This window comes from Cynocephalus volans, chromosome 3, assembly GCF_027409185.1.
Source record: "Cynocephalus volans isolate mCynVol1 chromosome 3, mCynVol1.pri, whole genome shotgun sequence".
Classification (NCBI taxonomy): domain Eukaryota; kingdom Metazoa; phylum Chordata; class Mammalia; order Dermoptera; family Cynocephalidae; genus Cynocephalus; species Cynocephalus volans.
The window spans coordinates 3,657,916-3,674,107 of record NC_084462.1 but is presented as its reverse complement, the minus strand read 5'-3'; the positions used below and the strand labels follow the sequence as shown (position 1 = coordinate 3,674,107).

General features: G+C 45.4%; 1 pseudogene; it reads left to right on the top strand.

Annotated features, from left to right (window-relative positions):
• The first annotated feature begins 2,023 nt into the window (after positions 1-2,023).
• On the top strand, positions 2,024-15,784 carry LOC134371866 (zinc finger protein 175-like; annotated as a pseudogene).
• Positions 15,785-16,192: the final 408 nt, after the last annotated feature.

Here is a 16,192-nt window from a genome sequence, read left to right as displayed (position 1 = left end):
ATCTTTTTGTTGATGCAACATTTTTAGTTGTGTAGGAGTTATGGATAAGCCTTTCAGTACAGATGTAAATGTTTTACATTGAATGTTGATGGCGGTAATTTAAATATTATCAGGTTCCTCAAGAGTTATTATAATCTGAATGAAGTGAAAAGCTAAAATCCTTTCAAATCTGTGCCGAGGGACCCAGTATATAAGATCCTCAGAGTAAATCAAAGCCAGTGTATGGAGTAAAATTGCTATATAAGAATAAAACTAAATGAGGTTTTTGGACAAGACAAGGGGCTGGAACAGTTTATCAAGGAAAATGGAACAGAAAAGGAACTAGATGTGATGCTCAGTGTTTAAATCTCTGGTAGAATAAAGTAATAGTATAATTCAGTCACTACATTATTTTTACTGAGACTCTGTTTTGTCTTGTGTACTAGTAAATTGCATGATCAGTGACTCTGATTCTTGGCCAAAAGAAGAAAAAGATTTTTTAGGTCGCATAGAGCTGAAAGCTCTAACAAAGAGACTAAGATGCAGCAGCTCAAATAGTCTAGAATAATTTACTATAAAACTGCTCTTAAACGTGTTCAGCAGAAAGCCTTGCTTCTCATACTTATTCAGTTGTCTAGGTTTTCCTCACATCATTGCTTCACTATCCTTTATGATTTTGTTGATGCTATGAATGTTTGTGTCCCCCGAACATTCATATGTTGAAGTCCAAACCTCTAAGATCTGGTATTAGGAGGTGGTGTCATTTGGGAGGGGGTTAGGTCCCTCATGAATAGGATTAGTGCTCTTACAAAATAGACAAAGGGAGCTCATTCAACTCTTCCACCACATGAGGACACAGCAAGAAGAGTCCATTCGTGAACCAGGAAACAGGTCCCTGCCAGACACTGAAACTGCTGGTGCCTTACTTTTGGACTTCCAACCTTCAGAACTGTGAGAAATAAGTGTTAATGTTGTTTACAAACTTCCCAGTGGATGGTACAGTCTGTCTCCATGAATGGATGTGCCTAATGTCACAGCCAGGTTTTACGGGGCAGAAAAGCTGCTGAGAGCATTGGGAAACTGTGCTCCTAGTACTCTGCCTGAGAAGCTGTGTGCAGCATTTTTGTGCATATGCCATGAGCAAAAAGACTCACCATCACATCTTCTTGTTAAGGAAATCTGAAACTGTTATGTAGCCTGGTCACAGTCCTACTTCTATGGGACAAAAGTGAAACAGACTGTGAGAGATGGCTTGCTTGTCTAGTGTTCCATTATACCTTTCTTGAGAGATACATATAATTTTAGGTTTAAGAAAAAAAAATTGCAGAATCATGGAGAGTTTGAGACTTGTGGCATAGGCATTCTTTCACTGCCTGACCGTGTCAGGATAGGTGAAGCTTTAATAGCTTTCCAAAGGATATAGAGGGCTGATGGGTTTGGCACTGTTTCTAACAAGTGGGAGCAGGGAGACTGATGGGGATTGAGATCTGAGAGCTAATGAAGACCTCTACTCTGAGCCCCCTCCTTTAAGCCTTGGCTATCCACTGATTTTGCCCTGTAACACCCTTGTCTGTTTTATCCCGTAGTTACTATATTAGATGGGTCTGTAAATTGCCCATGTAAGTAGAGCCAGGTTGCCTTTGTTCACACCTAATTTTCCTCAGAGATTAGCAAAGTGATCTTGGCCAATTACTTAACCATTCTGTGCTTCCTTTTCTTTATTTGTAAAACAGGAATGCTAATCACAGCTACCTCCAGAGGTTATTACGAGAATTAAATAGATTTATGTGTGCAACACATAGACCATTGCCTGCTAAGGCTATATAGATAACTATTCAGCATATAATAAGGGCTATGTGCATTTTTCCTTTCATAGTAACTATCATCAGCACCATTGTTACATGACTCAGCAATTTCCCTGTGTTCAGTGTCAATCACCTTCACACAATTTTTCCTCTATCCCTGCTAACTGTTGTGCCTATTTCAACTTCTCTTTCTCCTTTTAGAAGGGGAGTTCAAGTTTGAAACCCAATAACAATAAATTTCTGAAAAAGCTTCATTTCAAAATGACATGGTGGGTGAAATCACAAGAGATGCTTTCATGGTATTTTATTCTAGAAGAAATGCAGCAGGATGCTGACCATATGAAGAGAGATTAGCAAAATCAGATTCAACCCTTGAATTATGGTGCTATCTTCAAGAAGAAAGCATTGAACTCAGAGCAATTGTGAATATAAGGACCCTAGGAAAATCACTCGTGAGACCCCGCGTTGTTTTCTTCTGCTTGTGTTTTGTAGTTGTTGTTGTTTGTTTGTTTGTTTTGTGGTTAGCCAGTACATGAATCAATCCCTAGACTTTGGTGTTATCATCACCACGTACGGCCAACTGAGCTAACTGGCCAGCCCCCCTCCCAGCCCCATACCTTATTTCTTCACAAAAAAGATCTCATAAATGTTGCTTATAATGCAAAAAGTGTAAAGCCTAATCTGGAAGTAAATGGTCAAAGTCAAAGCAATGCCACAAAATAGCTTGATGACATCACTGGATCTGGTCAGGTATTCACCCATAGCTCTTCCAGTGCTTGCAGCAAGAATATTCATACAGGAGAGAAATGCTACAGAGGTCATCACCATTGAAAAGACTCGTGCAACATCAAACGTATACTTGGAGAAAGCGGGTGAATGTACTGAATGTGGGAGGGACTTCATACAGAAGCCACACATCCTTGCTCAACAGAGAATTCACAGAGTACAAAATTTTCATGAATGCAGCAAATGTGAAAAACCTTTTACCCCACAACCGAAACTCAGTGTATATCTGACAGTTTTTACAGGTAATATACCTTTGTATATGTACTAATGTGGGAAGGTCTTTATTCAGAGGTCAGAATTGATTACTCACCAGAAAACTCACTCTAGAAAGAAGCCCTATAAATGCCATGAATGTGGGAAAGCCTTTTTCCAGATGTTATCTCTCTTCAGGCATCAGCGAACTCACAGTAAAGAAAAACTCTATGAATGTGGTGAATGTGGCAAAGGCTTCTCCCAGAACTCAACCCTCATAATACATCAGAAAATCCATACTGGTAAGAGACAGTATGCATGCAGTGAATGTGGAAAGGCCTTCACTCAGAAGTCAACACTCAGCTTGCACCAGAGAATCCATTCAGGGCAGAAGTCCTATGTTTGCATTGAATGTGGGCAGGCCTTCATCCAGAAGGCACACTTGATTGTACATCAAAGAAGAAAAACCTTATCAGTGCTGCAACTGTGAGAAATCCTTCATTTCCAAGTCACAACTTGATATACATCATCGAATTCACGCAGGGGAAAAACCTTATGAATGTAGCGACTGTGGAAAAGCCTTCACCCAAAAGTCACACCTCAATATACACCAGAAAATTCATACTGGAGAAAGACACCACATATGCAGTGAATGTGGGAAAGCCTTCAACCAGAAGTCAATCCTCAGCATGCATCAGAGAATTCACACAGGAGAGAAGCCTTACAAATGCAGTGACTGTGGGAAAGCCTTCACTTCTAAGTCCCAATTCAAAGAGCATCAGCGAATTCACACAGGAGAGAAACCCTATGTATGTACTGAGTGTGGGAAGGCCTTCAACGGCAGGTCAAATTTCCATAAACATCAAATAACTCACACTAGAGAGAGACCTTTTGTCTGTTACAAATGTGGGAAAGCCTTTATCCAGAAATCAGAGTTGATTGCCCATCAAAGAACTCACATTGGAGAGAAACCTTACGAATGCCATGACTGTGGAAAATCGTTCAGTAAGAAACCACAACTCAAAGTACATCAGCGAATTCACACAGGAGAGAGACCTTATGTGTGTTCTGAATGTGGGAAGGCCTTCAACAACAGGTCAAATTTTAATAAACACCAAACAACTCATACCAGAGACAAATCTTACAAATGCAGTTATTCTGTGAAAGGCTTTACCAAGAAGTCAGTTCCGAGTGCAGCAACATATTCATAAATGAAACAGACTCCCTGAGTTTCTTAAAGAAGAGAAGATCTTCTCATAAGAGTCAGATCTAATTGGACGTCATAGAATTCATGCTTCAAAAAACCTCTAGGAATGCATTGCACATGTAAACACATCACAGCATCACACTGTTTTGTGTGTAGGAAGTTACTCTTAAAGAACTTTTAAGAGTAAGCAGTAATGTCCATATTTGTACCAGTCTCATTAAGAATTATAAATTTCATCTTGCGAAGAAACTCTGACTAATGCATTGAAGGAAGCCTTTATATAGAAAACAGCACAGGACATACTGTTACCAGATTATTATGAGAGAGCTAGTGGGAAGTTATATCATTGATAACCCTGTTTATTGTGGGATACTGATATTTCTAAAGTGCCAGCAAAGTGAATGATAGGACAATACGATATATGTATGTGTGTGTGTGTCTGTATGTACATGTGTATGCATATATGAGGGTACTTCTAAAAGTTTATGGAAAAATAGAATTAATAGATAATGAAAATCTTTCCATGAACTTTTGAAGGACCCCCGTAAATACTTCTTAGAAGCAGAACAGCATAATCGAACTGGACTGGCCAAGGAATCAGGTTCCTGGGTTTGATGCCAGCCTCCACTCTCTACTCTCTGCCTCTGTTGGGCAAGTTAACAGACTCCTAAGTCCCGTTTTTCTCTACAAAAGGACGATTGTAATAGAATCTACCCCACAAGTTTGGCATGAGAGGAAAATGAGTGGAACTGCTTGGGAAGACCAAGCACTCGGTGGAGTTTAGTGGGATCCTGTGTCTCTGAGCCGCCTGGGTTCCTCTGAGGCGGCAGATTTTAGTCCGCGGGAAGTCTTCTCCAGATGGGGGAGGGTATCGGTGGTGGGCACCAACAACACTAGTCCCTGGACCCCTTCAAGGATGACGAGGTGCCCGCACAGCTGGTCAGGAGCAGTCACAGTCGTGAAGAGGTGTGTGGAACGGAGAGGCTCCTCAGGCCTGTACTGGGCTCTGGAGAGCAAGTCTATTCTGTGTTTCACTCATGTCTCCCTGGCCAGGAGGTTAACATCAGTGATCATGTGCCATCTCCACAGAAAAGTGGAAAACCAAGGGTCACCAGGTGAGTCCAGGCACGAGGCCTGGCCTTAGTCATTTGCGGTGGGAAGGCCTTAGAGGCCTCTCGTGGTGGTACGAGGTTTTGTGTAGTGTGGGGAAAATAGTGTACACCTGAGTCCTGGTGGTGGCATCCTAGTCAGGTTCAGGGAAGAAGGTGGGGAAGCCCTGGGGGCAGGTCTCATTAAATCTTGAGCCCACAGCAGAGACTCTGGTCAGGAGTTTACACGACCCCTCGGAGTGTGCCTTCCTTCTCAGACCTGGGATTTCCCTGTCCTGAACCATCACCTGGGGGATCACTCTTGGGATCTCAGGTCCAGAAAGGTGTTCACTCCTCACATGGCTCTCTCTAACCACCCCCAAGGCAAGCTTATCCCTCCCACTGTCAGAAAGCTGTCGCTTTCCTGACCTCACATCTCCTCCAGGGCCGGTTTCCTTCTCCTCTCCTTCGCCACCCAATCCCCCTCTGTACAGTATGTTCATCTCCCTCTCACATTATTTTTATCTTTTCTCTCAGTACCAATACTTGGAACAAGCCAATCAGTGCCAGTGCTTGTTGGATTATATACTGAAGAGTCTGGAGGTTGGCTGGGCGATTAGCTTTGGCGTTGATGGATCCCAGGGGGACATATGAAGTTTTCGGTCACATGAGGGCATGTTCTCAGCTTTGTGAAAAGATTTTTGGCTTTAGAGAACTAAGAGATGAGTAACTGTTAGTGTGGGGCCTTGTAGAGCATTTTGGTTGAGTTTCCAGAGGAAGAACGCTTGGAGGGTGACTCCATGGTTGCTGCTGGCCTGCTGGGCTGGGTTGTCTCAAAGGAGATGAGAGGGTCAGGCAGGATGGCCAAGTGGCAAGAGAAGCATAAGACTGAGCCAGGAATGCCAGGAATGACATGGATTCCCCAGCACCCCAACTAACTATAGTGAGTGGGGCTCATGGGGAATGCAGGGAGAGGCTGAGTCCAAATAACTCACCCAGGCATAGGAAAACCCAAGGATATCACACTCCAATTTGGGACCTCAGCTTTAGAGGAGTCCAAGGGTTCAGGTTCCTGAGTACCAGGACTGTGTTGGGGTTGAGGACAGAGAGGATTTGGTCTCTTGTGGGCCCAGTTTTTCAGTTCCTCTTGCCCTGTGTGAAAGGCCCTAAGGAATGCATGTGGCAAGAGGAAGTTTTTCCCAGGAGGGAAGTTTCAGGCTACTGGGGGCCAGTGATAACAGGGATGGAAAGAGCCACCCTGCTATGGCTCACTGGGCTAGGACAGAGAACCAGCTTTACTTCCCTTGGTAGCAGTGAGTTTCCTGGTGGAGGGAAAGGTTTGGGGCCCAAACCTCGTGCAAAGGTTAATTTTATGGGTCAACTTGGCTGGGTCATGATGCCCAGACATTTGGTCAATCATGATTCTGGATGTTTCTCTCACGGTGTTTTTTTGGATAAGATTAGCATTTAAGTCAGTGGACTTAGAGTAAATCAGAATAGCCTCCATAATGTGGGTGGGCCTCATCTAATCAGTTAAAGGCCTTAACCAGAAAAAACAAACAAACAAAAAACCAAAAATTTGTTGTCCTCAGAAAATGAGGGAATTCTGCTAGGAGATTCCTTTAGATGTGAACAGCAGCTCTTCCATGGGTGTCCAGCCTGCTGGCTTCCCCTGCAGGTTCTGGACTTACCAAGCCTCCATAACCACATGAGCCAATTTCAAAAGATAAATGTCTATGTAAATAGATGGAAGAAAGAAAAGAAGGAAGGAAGGAAGGAAGGAAGGAAGGAAGGAAAAGAGAGAAAGAAAGAAACATAGATACATGGATAGATAGGAAGAAGATATAGATAAATAGATATGGATGTACATAAGGGTATAGATATAGATAGAGGAATAGAAATAGACATATGAAGGTACTTTAAAAAGTTTGTGGAAAAATAAAATTAAAAGATAATACAAATCTTTCAACAAACTTTTAGAAGTACGCTTGTGTAGATATGAATATGGATAAATGTGGCTATACATATAGATACATACTTACACATCCTGTTAGTTCTCTTGCTCTGGAGAACCCTGACTAATACACCTGGTCAAATCCAAAATAGACCTCAGTGAGTGGTAGTGGTGAACGGGTAAGGATAGGGCACGGTCACAGAAGTAAGACATGGTCTCTGAGTGTGATAAGAAAGATAGGAAGGATTCCAGAAGAGAATCCCCAGTTAAAGACAACCTCAATCTTCTTCTTGTGTTGTGGGAAAGAAGGAAGCAGCAGAGGGTTGTGGCAAATGCATAACGTCATGTATCCACCATTATAGTATCTTCCATACATCTTTTATCATACATGTGTGATATACACTTATCATATGTAACATACATATATGTTTGTATTCCTGGACAGTTCACAGGTTTTAGTGAATTTTGACAAATGCATACATCTGTATAACTAGCACCCCAATCAAGATGACTTCCTTCCTCCAAGATGGACCCAGTCCCTCTGATTCAACTGGTCTTCTGGCCTGAGGCCCAGATCGAGTTCCTGTCTAGTCAGATCCCTTTGCACAGCCTAGTCATTCCTAAATCTGGGATGCAATTCTGCTTCAGCGTAAAGGACAATGTTGTCTCCATGCCTGGGGCTCACCAAGGACCAAAATGTATCTTGGCTAGAACTAGAGACAGTGCCGTGTACAGACCCTGTTGGGAGACTTGGGAGAGACATAGGGGCAAGTTATGGAAGAGCCTCCACATCTGGGTCTGCCCTTCTAGGCTCCTTGCCACTCTTGGGAGACAGAGTCTCGTAGTTACTCAGAGAGGGACTTTTCACATATCCTTGGTTTCTTGCCTCCCAGGGAAGACTCCACTCCCAGTGGGTTCAGGAATCCTTTCCTGGTTCCCGTCACCTTTTCCTCTCTGTCTCTCTGTTTTTCTCTGTTCCTCTCTCTCCCTCCCTACCTCCCCCTCTTCCTCTTTCTCTTCCTTTCTCTGTCTCTGTCTCCCCCCTCTTCCCCTTCCCACCTTTTCTCTCTCTCTCTGGCTGGTACCCAAATGGAGCTCCAGAGGAGAGAACATGACTCATAGTCCTTTTCCATCTCTAGCTGTATGTACAATCATGGAAGATTAAATATATATGCCTCGGTGTCTGTAGGGTAAATGAAGGAATGATATCAGGAAGCTGACTGAGGCATTATCTTTGGAAGTGATAGAAGACATTCAATGTGTTTAGGCACACGAAGGACCTTACTTAGATTGGGAAAAGAGTTCTGTGACCTCGGCGAGGGAGAGCTCTCAATGGGAGACCTAGCAGGCTGTTGATTACAAGAGGGAGCTAGGTAAAGAGAGGGACATGAGGAGGGCACCTTGCAGAGGAGAGGAATCGTGGAGGGTAAAGGCTCCAAGAAACCAATCAAGGAATAATAGATGCCCAAACTCCACATCTCTTTTGAAGGAAGTGGGAGTTAGTCTTCAGGTGGTAAGAGGCAGGGTCTGAGGACAGAGGAGGAAGAAAGGGCCCTCCGTGCCATGGTCTGGGGAAAGAAGAGCTCAGCTTTCATTTCCCCTGCGGTGGAATGAGGGTGACGGGAGTATTCCTGTTGAAGGAAGAAACTACAGACAGAAATTATACGTCTTATTCCAGAAGGAGAGCTTATCACCCCACAGTTGCCCTCACTTGCAAGTGGAAAAGGCTAATCAGATGGGGTCAGGGGAATCTAAACCATCTTCTTCAGCCCAGAAATGTTGCTGCTGCTGTTGCCAAACAGTGAGGGCACCAGAGGTCTGAGGAGGAGGTTGCTGGGTGGGGCAGCAGTCACGGTTTGTTTCCCCATAGTGTCCCTGGAGATCGTGCAGGTGCAATCTGTACCCTTCTGCCAGTGATGGTGAGGGAGCGCCTGTGCATCCTGTGCCCTGCCCCACCACCCAGCCCAATCCATGGTTTTCTGGACTCTCTCTACCCACTTTACACCCACCTTCAGATCCTGGAGGTGGCCAACAGATACTATAATCCCCTTGTGGCCACAAACAGGCCCTGTCAAAATCTGGAAGAGAGAACGTGGGGCTGATGCAACTTCATTGGGGACCTAAGGGCCCCCTGATGCTCTCTGGGCATCAGATAATCTAAGAAGCAGGAAAGTGAGAACACTTCTCTATGATAGACAGGTAGCCTGTGAACTATAGCTCCCAATATATGACACTGCCTCTGAATGTAACAAGTAGTGAAGTGTCCCCAGGAGAAAACCTCAGAGACGGGAACATACCGGTCTCTTATCTGGAGGGTGGGGGGGGGCACAGGACGTAGGGACTGAGAGAGGGGGAGGCCGATGTGAAGGCCACCCTTAGGATCACACTCTGGGGACTCCTCTCTGGGGGCTGAGTCTTTTTCTTCTCTCCAGTTTGCTGTGGTTTGAACATCTTCTCCAAATCTCATGTTGAAATTTAATCTCCATTGCAACAGTATTAAGAAGGTAGGAAATCTAACCATGGTATTTGAAAGGTGGGGCTTTTAAGAGGTGGTTGTGTCATGAGGGCATGATTAATCCATTCATGGATTAATGGATCAATGGGTCATCATGAGAGTAGACTGGTGGCTTAATAAGGAGAGGAAGAGATCACATTAGCATGCACTTTCCCTCTACATAATACCCTGTGCCACCTCAGGACCCTGCAGAGAGTCTCTACCAGGAAGAAAACCCTCACCAGATGCACCCTTTGACCTTGGACTTCCCAGCCTCCAATACTATAAGAAATAAATTCTGTTTCTTTATTAATTACACAGTTTCAGGTATTCTGTTATAAGCAACAGAAAACTAAGACACAGCTTGTATCAGATACCTTAAATTTATACCCCTTTAATCTGAAGTGCGTTCATCTTGGCATCTGAGTAGCTTTATGCCAGGGGCTTGTGAAGGAGGATGCTTCTCTACTCCTGGGGCCCCACAGCCCCTCAGTCCTCAGTGCCCACCCCTATCCCAGGGTCCCATGATCATAGCCTCAGGCCTTGACATTCCTGGGAGATTGTAGGTTCATGGATAGAGCCATCTAAGTCCAGCATTTGGTTAAAAACCTAGGTGTGATTTTTCAGGCTTGGCCCTAGGCAATTACAAAGGCTGAACCTGGTGGGCCTCATGGGGGAAGCTGCCCTCCCTGCACGAGGCTTGCTGCACAGCCACTGCCTTGCAGTCTCTGAGGTGAGCGGCAGTCAAAGACTCAGGCCCCTCTGACCAGTCGTGCCCTTCACATATGTGCATTTCCATCCCAGGCACCTCCATGTCTAGGTCTCTCTACTGGAGGCCTTGTGCAGCAGCCTCCTTATGGGGGCAGCTGGAGAAACTTTGAACATATGTTTGCACAATCTGACTCAGTACTCAGTTCTCTTTTCCATTCCTGACATTTGTACCCTCTCCCTCTGACACCAGGGTCCATCAACTGCCAGTGCCTTTTGTTCGGGGCTCCCTCATCAAGGAGACATCCCCAGCATCTGTACTGATCCATCATCCACCTGACCCGCAGCTGGAATGGAACGGAGGGCATTGGTGCCGATTGGTTCTCTGACACCTGGCGGTTCTGCTCTCTCCCCCAGCTCAGCTCAGGTCCTCAGGCCATCAGGCTCAGCATCCCCCACGGATGTCAGTCAGGACACCTGGGCCCCTGAGGTCTATGGGGAGAAGCTCAGCTGGAGAAGGAGCAAGAAAGCACAGTACTCCCCACCTCACTACCCTCCTGTGGGTTCAGCAAAAGGGTCAGAACCGCAGATGTAGAAAACACTGTCTTTCTTTGTTCCAGGTGCTCCACAGAATCTGGCTATTGGCCCTTTTCAAGGAAATGGCACAAGTAGAAAAGAACCTCTTTTCTGGAATGGTGATGGAAGTGGGTTTTCTGTGGACTCAGAGCTCAAATGGGAGAGTGCTAAAGACATCCTGTCGAATCTCACCATCACCCCTCTGCTCCCTGTGCCCTCCTACTTCTCTTTGGCAAAACTTCCACCAGGGCCAACAGTGAGTGTTTGTTTTTCTCCTACTTCCCTGACCAGGCCATCTCAGGCATTCCCCAGCACTCAACCCCCAACCCACATTTAAGCTTCAGTGTGCATTCCCCACAGTTCCACCCAGGGCCCTCTCTTCCCCCTCGGTGAATGAATTTACGTCCACTGAGTTCACTCTGCTACCTTTATCAAAGCCCTGTGCCAACTTTCTTTTCAGCCCAGAACTGTCCCAGATCATGCTCTTAAACATGGAACCTCCATTCCCCTGTTACTTGAGGCAAAGCTCTGGGAGTCACTCCAGATGCCCCTCTCCCCCACCCACCACACCCCCCTGCAAATTTCACTTTCTGAAAATGTCTCAGATCGCTTCTTTCCTTCATCGCCAAGACTGCTGTCACTGTGAAGTCTTGGTTCTCCTCTCCCTAAACAGTCACAATAGCTCTCTCTCAGGCCTTTTGACCTTCAGTCTCTCCCTTCTGGTTCTTTCCTACACTGGCCTTAGAGGAATCCTGTTCATATCTACATATGACCCTGCCCTTTTCCTGCTCTAAGACCTTCCATGGCTCCCTGTTGCCCTCAAATAAAGCTCAAGCCCATCGTCGTGTCTGTCTTCCCCCATTGCTTGAGCTAGTTGGGGGTCAGATTGATTCAAACCTGTCTTTTTTTTTTACTTTAATTTGTGAATGAATGAATGAATGCATGTATGAAATGAGTGAAGTGTTTCTTCTCTTATCTCTTAGCTTCTTTTATGCCTCTGGCACCCATACAAGCCATCTCTATTAGTCTGTTTCTGTTGCTTACAATAAAATACATGGAACCAAGTATTTTGTAAAGAAAATGAAATTTATTGCTTACAGTTTCAGAGGCTGAGAAGTCCAAAGTCCAGGGAACACATTTGGTGAGGGTCTTGGTGGTGGCAACAGCGACCCAGAGGTCTCACCTGGCGGAAAATTACAGAGCAGAGAGAGATAACCTCTCATGTGCTCTTCTTTTATTGTCCTCAGAACCACATCACTGACCACCATTACTAATCCATTCACTACAGCATGGTCCTACAATCTGATCCCCTCTTCAAGGATCCACCTTTCGCTTACCATGATAGGATTTCCCACCTTCAACAGTTACAGTGGGGACTAAGCCTCAGTGAGGTTGGGGGGCATCTAGTTTACAGCACCATCCCAAGTCCTACCCCTAACAGGCTGACCTCCATGAGGGTCCCAAGGCTATGACTCCCAGGGAACAGGCCAGGTGGTTCCTACTTCTCCAGTACAGACAACTGTGCTCAAACCCAGGAGGCAGAACTTGGGGACTCTTTCCCTTCTTGCTGCCTTACTTAGGGCAAGCCCCTTGCCTTGTCTGAGCAACATGCAAAAGTGGGACCGGAGGATCCCAAGGAGTCAATTGCAACTGACTCCGTGTGCCTGCAGTTCCCTTTTTCTGAGCTGGTTGCTTCTTACTCTCACCACAGGCTTCCTGTCTGAGCTTCCCCCACCCTCTCACATCTGTGGCTTTCCCTTCCCTTTCAGAGGGGGACTGTCCCTGGGCATGAGGCAGAGATGCTGCTGCTGTTGCCCAGCTCTGGGGAGGTGAGCAGCCTGCAGGGAGAGGGGACTCCTCTCGGGAGAGGCTCGAAAGCTCCAGGCTGAGTCTCTCCTTCTCCTCGAGGACCCTGGCTCAGGTTCTGTGATTCCTGCTGGAGCTACAGGAAGCCATGACTGTGAAAGGGGGAAAGTATGTCCTTGTGCCATGCAAATTTTCCAACTTCTTGATTTCCTCTGGACCCCTCAACAGGTTTTGTTTCCAGAAAGGAGCAGATAAAAACCTCCTCCAGTGACCACAAACAAATCAGAACCAAAGCTGCATAAGAGGACCCAAGGCCAGTTTTCCTCATCGGGGACCCTGAGACTGACAACTTCTCCCTGAGCATCGGAGATGCGGACATGGGGGACAGTGGGCAATACTTCTTTCAAGTGGAGAATTGTTTCAGGGAACACTATTTAGATAAAATGCTCTTTCTGAATGTGACAGGTATGGCAGGAGCCCAGGCACCAGACATAGAACAATAAAGCTTCTGCTTCTCCTGGGAGTGAGGCGGGATGGGGACAGCCATGATAGGACCCTGTGGCTAGGGGGAGCAGCTCAGGGAGGGCCAGACACCTCGTCATTCTGAACTCACCCTGGTGACCAGAGACTCACTTGCTGGTGAGCCCAGTGTCCCCTCGCTATCCTTAGTACCCCTGGCCACCTTGAGCATCTGTCCCCATCCACCCCTCATTGCCCTTGGCCTCACAGAAAGGACATGAAAACATTAAAATAGCAGAACCGGCTTTTTGAGGCCTCTTATCATGCATCTCCTGAGTACGCCTCCTGCCTAGTCTGTTTATTTTTCCTACTAGTTTTGATCTAAGTACTTTTGGGCAGGTGATGTAGTCACATGGGCAAAAATTCTAAATGCACAGGAATCTGTCCTCAAATGCTCAGTTTCCCTCTCCAAAAATGACCAGTGTCTGTACAGGGTGCTCTGAGCCTTGATTTGTTCACCTGAAGGACCTAAGAGGTCACTGGAGATCAGCAGGACAGACTGTCCTCAGTCTCCTCTGTGGCTATGTGGCATTCCATTGCATGGGTGGCCTCTGATTCTGCAGACATCTTTGAATAGAAAATCATGGCATTACTTTGACTCTACCAACTGAAATGCGGCAGTAAACAATCTTGTATGTAATTCTACAAGTATGCATTTATGCCTGTGGGATTAGTGCCTACAGCAAAATAGCTGGGTCATATGTTTTTTTCTAACTTTGAGAAATATGGCCAAGTGGTTTTCCATCAAGGTTGGACAAATTTACATCCCTGTTATCAAGGTGTAAAAGTGTATCTTTTCACCTACCCAGTGAGGGGCAAAACTTTTTGATATTTGCCAATGTCAGGAGAATACAATACAGGTGAAAATTGGTATCTCTCTATACAGTATTTTTTATTTATATGTATATATTTTTTATTGAAATAAAATTCACATAACATTAAATTCACCATTTTAACCATTGTAAAGTGAACTTTACAGTAAAGTGGCTTTCAGTACATTTACAATGTTGTACAACCATCACCATTCCAGAACATTTTTATCATCCCCAAAGAAGCCCTGTACTCATTGAGTAGTCACTTCCCATTTTCTCCTCCTCTGACCACCACTAATCTGGTTTCTCTGTGTCTGTGGATTTGCCTGTGATGGAAATTTCATATAAACTCAGTCCTACACCATGTGGCCTTCTGTGTCTGACTTCTTTCACTTAAGATGATGTTTTCAAGGCTCACCTGTAAACCTAGAACTCCCCGCCACTCCCATATACACTTATAGAACTCACTTTGTTTTCCCTTTACAGCTAGCCCTTCATGATTAAGATTGTATCAAAAGCAGATGTCCCGTCTCACCCCATGCATCTCTCCAAGCAGGCAGCAGCTGTCCGTCACACTTGAAGATGTCCTGGCTCCCCGACACATTTACCTATATACACCCCAGCCCTGAGGCAATTGGGGAGGCAGTTGAGACTTTACCCTCTGTATCCCAGTGGACGTCTTTTGAAATAAAAAGCCTTTCCTTTAAGTTCTGTCTGGGGAGTGTGATTGGCAATCGATCCTACAGTGGTGAGCACTCGGACCCACACGGGTCAGGGATTCCCTGGTAAAGTGGAATCCGACGGGACTCGCTTGTTACCACACCCATGTTGCGCGTATCAGTACTTCATTCCGTTTAAGTCTACATAACCTTTCATTGTATGGATACACCGGATTTTGTTCATCCACTCATCAGTTGATGGACATTTGCGTTGTTTCCACTTTTTGGTTACTGTGAATAATACTACTAAAAATTTTGTGTACAAGTTTTTGTGTGGGCATATGGTTGTATTTCTCTTAGACATATGCCTACAAGTGGAAATACTGGGTGGTTATGGTAATTCTGTATTTAATTTTTTGAGGAAATGCCTAACTGTTTTCCACAGTGTAGGCACAATTTTACATTCCCATCAGCAATGTACGAGCATTCCAAATTCTCTACATTCTTGAAGATATTCTTTTTCTTTTTCTTTTTCTTTAAATCTATGCCTGCTAGTGCTTGTGGAGGGATATCTCCTTGTGGTTTTGATTTGGGCTAATATAACGACTAATGATGATGAGCATATTTTCAAATACTTATTGGTAATTTGTATATCTTCTTTGGAGAAGTTTTTATCCAAGTTCTTTGTCCATTTTTTAATTGAGAACTTTGAGTGGTTTGTACATTGAGTTGTAAAAGTTCTTCATGTATGCCAGATACTAATCCCTGGCCAGATCTATGATTTGCAAGTATTTTCTCCCATTTTGTGAGCTGTCTTTTCACTTTCCTATAGTATCAATCAATGAGCAAAAGATTTTAATTCTGATGAAGTTTAACTTATGGATTTTTCTCCGTCGAGCTGCTAATGTCATAGGATACAAGGAACTGTGAGGCCTGGGCTGATGTAGTTTCACATCAAGTGACGCTGGGAGGGTCTGGATATCCCTATTGAGAGAGGAAGGACACAGGTTTAGCAGGTGAATTGGCCCTCATTCTGCTTTTCCACAGGGAAACGAGGGCCCATGGCAGGTGTGGTTCTGGTGGCCATCGGGGAGGCAGCAGTCAAGACCTTGTCCTCTGCCTGTGCCTCATCTTCCTCAAATAAGCGCTACCCCAGGGGCAAAGGGGAACTGTGGGGAGGGCAGGGGACACAACGCTGAATCCCAGAGTCCCAGTGGTAGGGGACCCAAAGGGATCAAAAGGGCACAGGTATAGGCAGGAGGCTGAGTTGGTGGTGACGATTCCACTTGGGCCAATTGCTGTCTGTCCCAAACACTGGCCAAATGTCCAGGGTGGAGAGGAATGGGGGCTAGACCTACTCTCTCCACCTCAGTCACCCTCCAGCTCCTTCACAGGGAACAGCGGAGGTCAGTCTGCTGCCCACCACACCCCAGTCTGACCACACGGAGAGGCCCTGGTCTTTTCCTTCAGAGTGAGGTCCCACAGAAAAAGGTGGCAAGGGCACAGTGGACGTGGAGGATGCAGACACTGTCACAGGTTGATCTGTCACCCTAGTGCTCTTTTCTTCAAACTGATGCTGGTCATTCCTGTGGCCTCATCTCTTCCCT